The sequence below is a fragment of the Bos mutus genome, chromosome 10 (assembly GCF_027580195.1).
Source record: "Bos mutus isolate GX-2022 chromosome 10, NWIPB_WYAK_1.1, whole genome shotgun sequence".
In the NCBI taxonomy this organism is placed as follows: Eukaryota; Metazoa; Chordata; class Mammalia; order Artiodactyla; family Bovidae; genus Bos; species Bos mutus.
This window is the reverse complement of record NC_091626.1, coordinates 11,751,753-11,760,157: the sequence shown is the minus strand read 5'-3', so window position 1 is coordinate 11,760,157 and position 8,405 is coordinate 11,751,753. Positions and strand designations below refer to the sequence as shown.

The window sequence follows — 8,405 nt, the reverse complement described above, 5'->3', positions numbered from 1 at the left end:
GACTCTGCGACCCCATAGGCTACAGCACACCAGGCTTCCTTGTATTTCACCATGTCTGGGAGCTTGCTCAAACACTTGTCCATTGAGTTGGTGATGTTCTCAACGTGTTCTCTAGAACCATTTTGTTCTCTACGTTGTCCCCTTCTCTCTACAGGATTTGATTGCCCTGGTGGCTCAGAGGGTAAAGCGTCTGTTTTCAATGCGGGAGACCTGGGTTTGATCCCTGGGGTTCGGGAAGATTCCCCTGGAGAAAGCAATGGCAACCCAACTCCAGTACTATTACCTGGAAAATCCTATGGACAGAGGAGTCTGATAAACTACAGTCTACGGGGTCACAAAAAGTCGGACATGACGGTGTGGCTTCACTTTCACAGCATTTAAAGCACATGTGAATAACATTGTAGAAGCACCTCCAGGATTAAACATATTGGAAAAACCTACTTGGTTCTAATAAGCTGTGTTAGTCAAAGTTGTTTCATCAATTTATTTTTACTGACTTGATCAGTTAACACCTCAAGAAATCTTTAAAAGCAAACGACAAAATCAGAAAGCCATACTGTACATGCCTATCTACTGTTATTATATAACTAATGTGTTATTAACAACAGATATATGACACAGCAGTAGTCTATAAACTCTACGAAAAATCCTAGTTCTTTTTTTTAGACAACAACAAACAGCCTCGCATTAAGCAAGGCTTACAAAAAATTGGTTTAAGACTCAGAATTGTTTCTCTCCACGGAAATCTTTAGTAAAAGGCGAAAGATTTATACGTTCTGAAGGGAAACCAGAGTATACCTGTTGCTGCCCATAATTCATTTCCAGTAACTACAACTCCTAGTACACTGATGGTGACTATTTATTCCCAAAGTCACTACCTGAGGAAATTTACTCAAAGAATTCTGAAAATAATATTTTCACATTTAGAAAATTCAACTAAGTAAAATTTTTTTATTAAACTCGAAAATTATTAAACTGTTTGCAGTGCATTGTGGGTATGCAAATGAGCCTGAGTGATCGCCCTTCCCCCTCGGAAAGTACCATATTCAAACCCGGCTCTGGGGCCAACTTTAAGGGCCGACGCCATGGCTTGGCTGCCTACGATCTAAACTCCGGGTTGGTCTACTAGAGACATTCTGAGTTTATCTGTTCGCACACTGGGACTTTGATATCTTTTTTTTTTTTGGTATCTTTTAAATAAAATAATTTTCTGATAGTTGAGGTGGGGGCGGTCCTTGAGGATAGATAGCAAAGTAATCGTTAATATGAAGTCCAGAATAGTGGTTACTTACAGTAGGGAGTGAGGAGTGTGACTGGGGAAAGGACCACAGAGAGTTTCAAAGGTGTTGGCCCTATCTTTCTTCTTAAACTGGGAGGGAGGCAGCAAGGTACCTTTTTAAAAAATTTTCTTTATTTTGATGTGGATAATTTTTAAAGTCTTTATTGAATTTATTACAATATTTCTTCTGTTTTATATTTTTTGTTTTTTTGACCTCAAGACATGTGGGATTTTAGTTCCTTGATCAAGAATCAAACCTACAACCCCCTGCATTGGAATGCCAGAGTCTTAACCACTGGACCACCAGGGAAGTCCCCATTTTATTACCTTTTCAATTATATTCAGATATCATATAACACCGTGTATCATATTCATGAGCATTGTGAATCTTCCCCATCATTGACGTCTATTTTTATGTCTTTTCATCTAGCTTTTTAAATTAAATATTTTATTTTAAAAAAACGCCTTTTTTGGGCTGCGTTGTTGCTTTTGCACAGGCTTTCACTAGTTGTGGAAAGCAGGGGCTACTCTTCATTGTGGTGTCTGGCCTTCCCACTGCAGTGGGAGCACAGGCTCTGGTTTCGGAGCACAGGCTCTAGGTGCGCCGGCTTCATTAGCTGTGGCACATCTGCTCAATGGTTGCAGCTCACAGGCTCTGGAGCTCAAGCTTAGTTGCTCCAAGGCATGTGCAATCTTCCTGCAGCAGGGACTGAACCCAGGCCCCAGGCACTGGCAGGCAGATTTTTACCAACTAAGGCATCAGGGAAGTCCCTCCTACAGTTTTATAAATTTACAACAAAGATTTTTTTGGTTAGATTTACTTTACCCTAAATACTTTGTAGTTTGGGGGGCTAGTATAGATTTTTTAAATTAGAATTTGTTGTTGACATTATAGTATTAGTTGAATTTTATTTATTGGTCTTGCATGGGTTAAGCCCATGCACCACAGTTACTGAGCCAGTGTGTCTAGAGCACCTGATCTGCAGCAAGAGAAGCCAATGCAATGAGCAGCCCACTGCAAGGAAGACCCAGGGCAGCCAAAAATAAATAAATAAATAAAATATATATTAAAAGGGCTTCCGAGGTGGCGCCAGTGATAAAGAACCCGCCTGCCAATACAAGAGACATAAGAGATGCCAGCTTGATCCCAGGGTCCAGAAGATCCCCTGGAGGAGGGCATAGCAACCCACTCCAGTATTCTTGCCTGGAGAATCCCATTGACAGAGAAGCCTGGTGGGCTACAGTCCGTAGGGTTGCAAAGAGTTGGACACGACTGAAGTGACTTAGTATGCACATATATAAAGAGAAAAATGATCCTGCATCTTCAGTTTTTACTGGACCTCAAAAATTATTTGGTGGAATTGTTTTAATTAAGCTAATAGCATTGTACTCCTAGTATATTGCATTTTTTTTCTTCTTGCAGTGTAGGTGGATATTGAGTTAATCGTAAGTTTCCCTTTTAATATATAAATATGGAAAATTATACTCATAGATTTTGTATCATAAATTAACTCTGCATGTATAACCTAAACTCAATTTAGCAACAATGGATTTTTAAGTAGACAATTTTGTAAGAAAAGTTTCAAACATTTTAAAATTTTAAAGAAAAATTGTGAAGATAATGCAGAGTTTCTGTATACCCCACACCCAGTCATCCCAATCACTAACGTTATCAATATGGTACATTTATTATAATTGATGAATCAGTAGTCCATAGTTTATTCAGGTTTCCTTGGTTTTTATCTAATGCCCTTTTTGTGTTCAAGGATCCTACCCAGGATACTACATTTTATTTAGTAGTTGTGTCTCCTTAGGTTCCTCTGGCCTCTGAGTTTCGTAGACTTTCCTTGTTCTGATGCCTTTGAGTTTTGAGGTATACTGATATTGCATAGACTCTCCTTGTATTGGTGTTTTTCATGTGTGGCTGTATTGGGTCTTTGTTGGGGTTGTGCAGGCTGTTCCTTGCAGTGCGTGGGGCTTCTCTAGTTGAAGCGCATGGTCTTAGTTGCCCCACAGCTGTTTTAGTTTCCTGACCAGGGATCAAACCGATGGCCTCTACATCGGAGTGTGGACCCTTAACCACTGGACCACCAACGAAGGCCCTCCTCCCCCATTGGGATTTATCTGATGTTTTCTCATTATTGGTGGTGGTGGTGGTTTAGTTGCTAGGTCATGTTTGACTCTTGCAACCCCATGGACTATAGGCCACCAGGCTCCTCTGTCCATGGGATTTCCCAGGCAAGGATACCAGAATGGGTTGCCATTTCCTTCTCCAGGGGATCTTCCTGACCCAGGGACTGAACTTGTGTCTCCTGCATTGCAGGTGGATTCTTGACTGACTGAGCTACCAGGGAAACCCTTTCTCATGATCAGACTAGGGTAATATGTTTCTGAGAGGACGTCTACATAGGTATATTTCCATTTTCATAATTTCATTTCAAAGGTACATACATCAACATAATGTATCACTGTTGATATGATGACATTAATCAGCTCTAGAGAGGGGATGGGGATAGGGGTTGAATCAATCACCAGTGGTCAATGATTGGATCAACCATGCCTAAGTAATGAGGCCTCCATAAAAGTCCAAAAAGGATGGGGTTCAGAGAGCTCTGGGGTTGCTGAACACGTAGTGATGCTGGGGGAATGGTAACCCCCCACCTGAAAGAGCATGGAGAAAGCCCCTTCCCACATATTTGCCCTGTCATCACTTTCATTTGGCTCCTCCTGTGATTCTATATTTTTATACTCTAGGAAGTTAACTTTTTCTGAATTCTGTGAACCACTGCAGCAAATTAATCAAATCCAAGGACAGGGACATGGAAGCCTCCGATTTACAGCTAGTTGGTCAGAAGCACAGGTGATAACCTGGCCTTGAGATTGCAACAGAAAATTATGAGACATGCAAAGAAATAGGAAAGTGTGACTCATACACTGGGGGATAAACAGTCAACAAAAACTGCCTGTGAAAGCAACCAGATGTTGGGTTTAACAGGCAAAGCCTTCAAAGTAACCTTTATAAATATGTTCAAGGAGCTAAAGGAAGTGATTGAAGAAAGAAAGGAAGGAATGAGGATAATGTTACATCAAATAGAGACTACTTTATTGATAGAAATAAAAGAGAAATTATTCAAAAAGAAACAAATGGAAATGCTGGAGTTGAAAAGTATGATAATTGAAACGAAAATTTCACAAGAGGGCTCAGTGGTAGATGTAAATTGACAGAAGAAAGAACCAGCAAATTTGAAGATAGACTGAGAGAGATTACATAATCCAAGAACAGAGAGGAAAACGCTGAAGACAAGTTACCAGAGCCTCAGAGAAATGCGGGATACCATAAACACATCAACACATGTGTAATGGCAGTACCAGAAGAAGAGACACGAGAAAGGAAGAGAAAAAACATTTGAAGAAATAACAGCTAAAAACGTCCCAGATTATAAAAATAACCATTTACACATCCAGGAATCGAATGGATTCCAAATAAAATACAATTCAGTGAGGTCCACAGACACAGCACAGTATTGAATAAAAATGCCCAAAGCCAAAGACAAGCAGGGAATCTTAAAAACAGCAAGAGAATAATGCCTCATCACTTACTCATAATAGCCAAACGGGAGAGGCAATCCAAACGACTGCTCAGTAATGAATGGATAGACAGAAGGTGGTATATGCAGATAATGGAATAATATTCAGCCCTAGAAAGGAATGAAGTATCGATGCATGCTACAACACGGACGGACTTTGAAACATCATACTCGAAGGGAAAGAACAAGTCACAAAACACCACATGGTATGAGACTCCATTATGTGAAATGGCCAGAACGGGCAAGCCTAAAGAGACAGAAAGCAGATCAATGGTTGCTTAGGGCTGGGGTACTTGAGAGCATAGGGTGGTGATAGCCTAAGTATATAGGATTTCTTTTTGATGTGGTGATAATGTTTTTAAATTCACGACAGTGATGGTTGCACATATCTGCAAATGTACTAAAAACTCTTGTTTCACACTTTAAATGTGAATTGTGTGGGCTGTGGATTATATTTCAATAAAGCTGCTTTAAAAAAAAATAGAAAGAACCACAGTGATATGGAACTAGATAACCCAGCTTGCTCTTAAGAGCTCCCAGCCTCTAGAGTGGCATCCTCAGAGACCTTTCCACACCCCCTTGAACATGGGTATTAACAGTGAGACTCTCATTTCATGTGTGAGACAGCATACTCAACAAAAAGGAAATTTCAGGTATTCATCCAACAAACACTCCTTGAGGCCAGTAAGGTGGCCTTGTCTAAGGGTCCACAGTGGATAAGAGCAGTAGTTCCCAGATTCCCCACCTCCCTGCCATAGGCTCTGCCTTTCTGGGTCTGACCTTTGGCAGCCATGTTAGAGTTCCCGAGTCCCGTGAGGCTCTCAGGATTTTCAGGACACTAAGGGTCTTTTTGGAATGAAAACCACAATCACAGAAAACTAATCAAACTAATCACATGGCCCACAGCCTTGTCTAACTCAATGAAACTATGAGCCATGCCGTGTAGGGCCACCAAAGATGGATGGGTCATTGTGGAGAGTTCCGACAAAACATGGTCCACTGGAGAAGGGAATAGCAAACCACTTCAGTATTCTTGCCTTGAGAACTCCATGAACAGTATGAAAAGGCAAAAAGATAGGACACTGAAAGACGAACTCCCCAGGTCAGTAGATGCCCAGTGTGCTACTAGAGAACAATGGAGAAATAACTCCAGAAAGAATGAAGAGATGGAGCCAAAGCAAAAACAACACCCAGTTGTGGATGTGACTGGTGATGGAAGTAAAGTCCAATGCTGTAAAGAGCAATACTGCATAGAAACCTGGAATGTTAGGTCCATGAATCAAGGCAAATTGGAAGTGGTCAAACAATAGATGCCAAGGGTGAATATCGACATATTAGGAATCACTGAACTAAAATGGACTGGAATGGGCGAATTGAACTCAGATGACCATTATATCTACTACCGTGGGCAAGAATCCCTTAGAAGAAATGGAGTAGCCATCATGGTCAACAAAAGAGTCCAAAATGCAGTACTTGGGTGCAATCTCAAAAATGACAGAATGATCTGTGTTCATTTCAAGGCAAACCATTCAATATGACAGTAATTCAAGTCTATGACCAAACCAGTAATGCTGAAGAAGCTGAAGTTGAATGATTCTATGAAGACCTATAAGACCTTCTAGAACTCACCACCCCCCCCCCAAAAAAGATGTCCTTTTCATCATAGGAGACTGGCATGCAAAAGTAGGAAGTCAAGAGATACCTGGAGTAACAGGCAAATTTGGCCTTGGAGTACAAAATGAAGCAGGGCAAAGGCTAACAGAGTTTTGCCAAGAGAATGAACTGTTCATAGCAAACATCCTTTTCTAACAACACAAGATAATCAGTTTGATTAATATAATCAGTTTGATATAATATAATCAGTTTGATTATATTCTTTGCATAGGTGCATAGACAAAGGTGGAGAAGCTCTATACAGCTAGCAAAAACAAGACTGGGAGCTGACTGTGGCTCAGATCATAAACTCCTTATTGCAAAATTCAGACTCAAATTGAAGAAAGTAGGGAAAACCACTGGAGAAGGCAATGGCAACCCACTCCAGTACTCTTGCCTGGAAAATCCCATGGACGGAGGAGCCTGGTAGACTGCAGTCCATGAGGTTGTGAAGAGTCGGACATGACTGAGGGACTTCACTTTCACTTTTCACTTTCATGCATTGGAGAAGGAAATGGCAACCCACTCCAGTGTTCTTGCCTGGAGAATCCCAGGGACGGGGGAGCCTGTGGGCTGCTATCTACGGGGTCACACAGAGTTGGACACAACTGAAGTGACTTAGCAAAGAGCCTCTTGATGAAAGTGAAAGAGGAGAGTGAAAAAGTTGGCTTAAAACTCAACATTCAGAAAAGTAAGATCATGGCATCCAGTCCCATCACTTCATGGCAAATAGATGGGGAAACAATGGAAACTGTGACGGACTTTATTTTGGGGGGAGCTCCAAAATCACTGCAGATGGTGACTGCAGTCATGAAAATAAAAGACGCTTGCTTCTTGGAAGAAAAGCTAGGACCAACCTAGACAGCATATTAAAAAGCAGAGACATTACTTTGCCGACAAAGATCCATCTAGTCAAAGCTATGGTTTTTCCAGTGGTCATGTATGGATGTGAGAGTTGGACTGTGAAGAAAGGAAGCACTGAAGAATTGATGCTCTTGAACTGTGGTGTTGGAGAAGACTCTTGAGAGTCCCTTGGACTGCAAGGAGATCCAACCAGTTAATCCTAAAGGATATCAGTCCTGAATATTCATTTGAAGGACTGATGCTGAAGCTGAAACTCCAATACTTTGGCCACCTGATTTGAAAAACTAACTCATTTGAAAAGACCCTGATGCTGGGAAAGATTGAAGGCAGGAGGAGAAGGGGATGACAGAGGATGAGATGGTTGGATGGCATCACCAACTGGATGGACATGAGTTTGAGCAAACTCCGGGAGTTGGTGATGGTCAGGGAAGCCTGGTGTGCTGTAGTCCATGGGGTCGTAAAGAGTCGGACATGACTGAGCAACTGAACTGACTGAAGAGTTTTTTCTGAGACCATAAGGCTCTCAGACACTTTTTGATGCTTCTGGAGCAGTACAGGTCTCACAGCATCCAGAGGTTTGATGTGGTTTGATGCGGACTCCTGGGAACAGCCAGCACTGATTGGAAGTGAGTGTGAGCCTGGGAAACCATGTGATGGCTGGTGGTCTAGTCTTGCTCTTTCTCCCAAAGTCATACATAAATGAGAGCAAGGACCTCTCCTCTGAGCTCAGGGTGCTACTCAGTCTGGATGGAGAAGGTTTGGGAAGTTCCTCCCTTGGAGGATGCTTGAGTGCAGAGGTGTGGGGAGGGTGTTGAGGGGCTTCTTGGTGTAGGAATTAGCCATCACGTGTGCTTAGATTTCCATGTGACCATGAGGCCAAAATGTGGGGGTTATCTTAATGGGGTTGTGAGTTGGCAGAGGGGATGAGGGTCTGTCCCTTCCCTCCTGCAGAACCGGGTCAATCTGCCCTCTGCCCGCCCCTATTACTTTTCTCCAGGGGGGCTCCCTTTCTTGGAGGCTCT

The 8,405-nt window shown here is 42.0% G+C and overlaps 1 non-coding gene across 1 annotated transcript; it reads right to left on the bottom strand.

Annotated features, from left to right (window-relative positions):
* Window positions 1-678: 678 nt before the first annotated feature.
* LOC138989650 (U5 spliceosomal RNA) lies at window positions 679-796 on the bottom strand. The gene has a single exon (XR_011465899.1). It is a non-coding gene; the product is annotated as a U5 spliceosomal RNA (small nuclear RNA).
* Window positions 797-8,405: the final 7,609 nt, after the last annotated feature.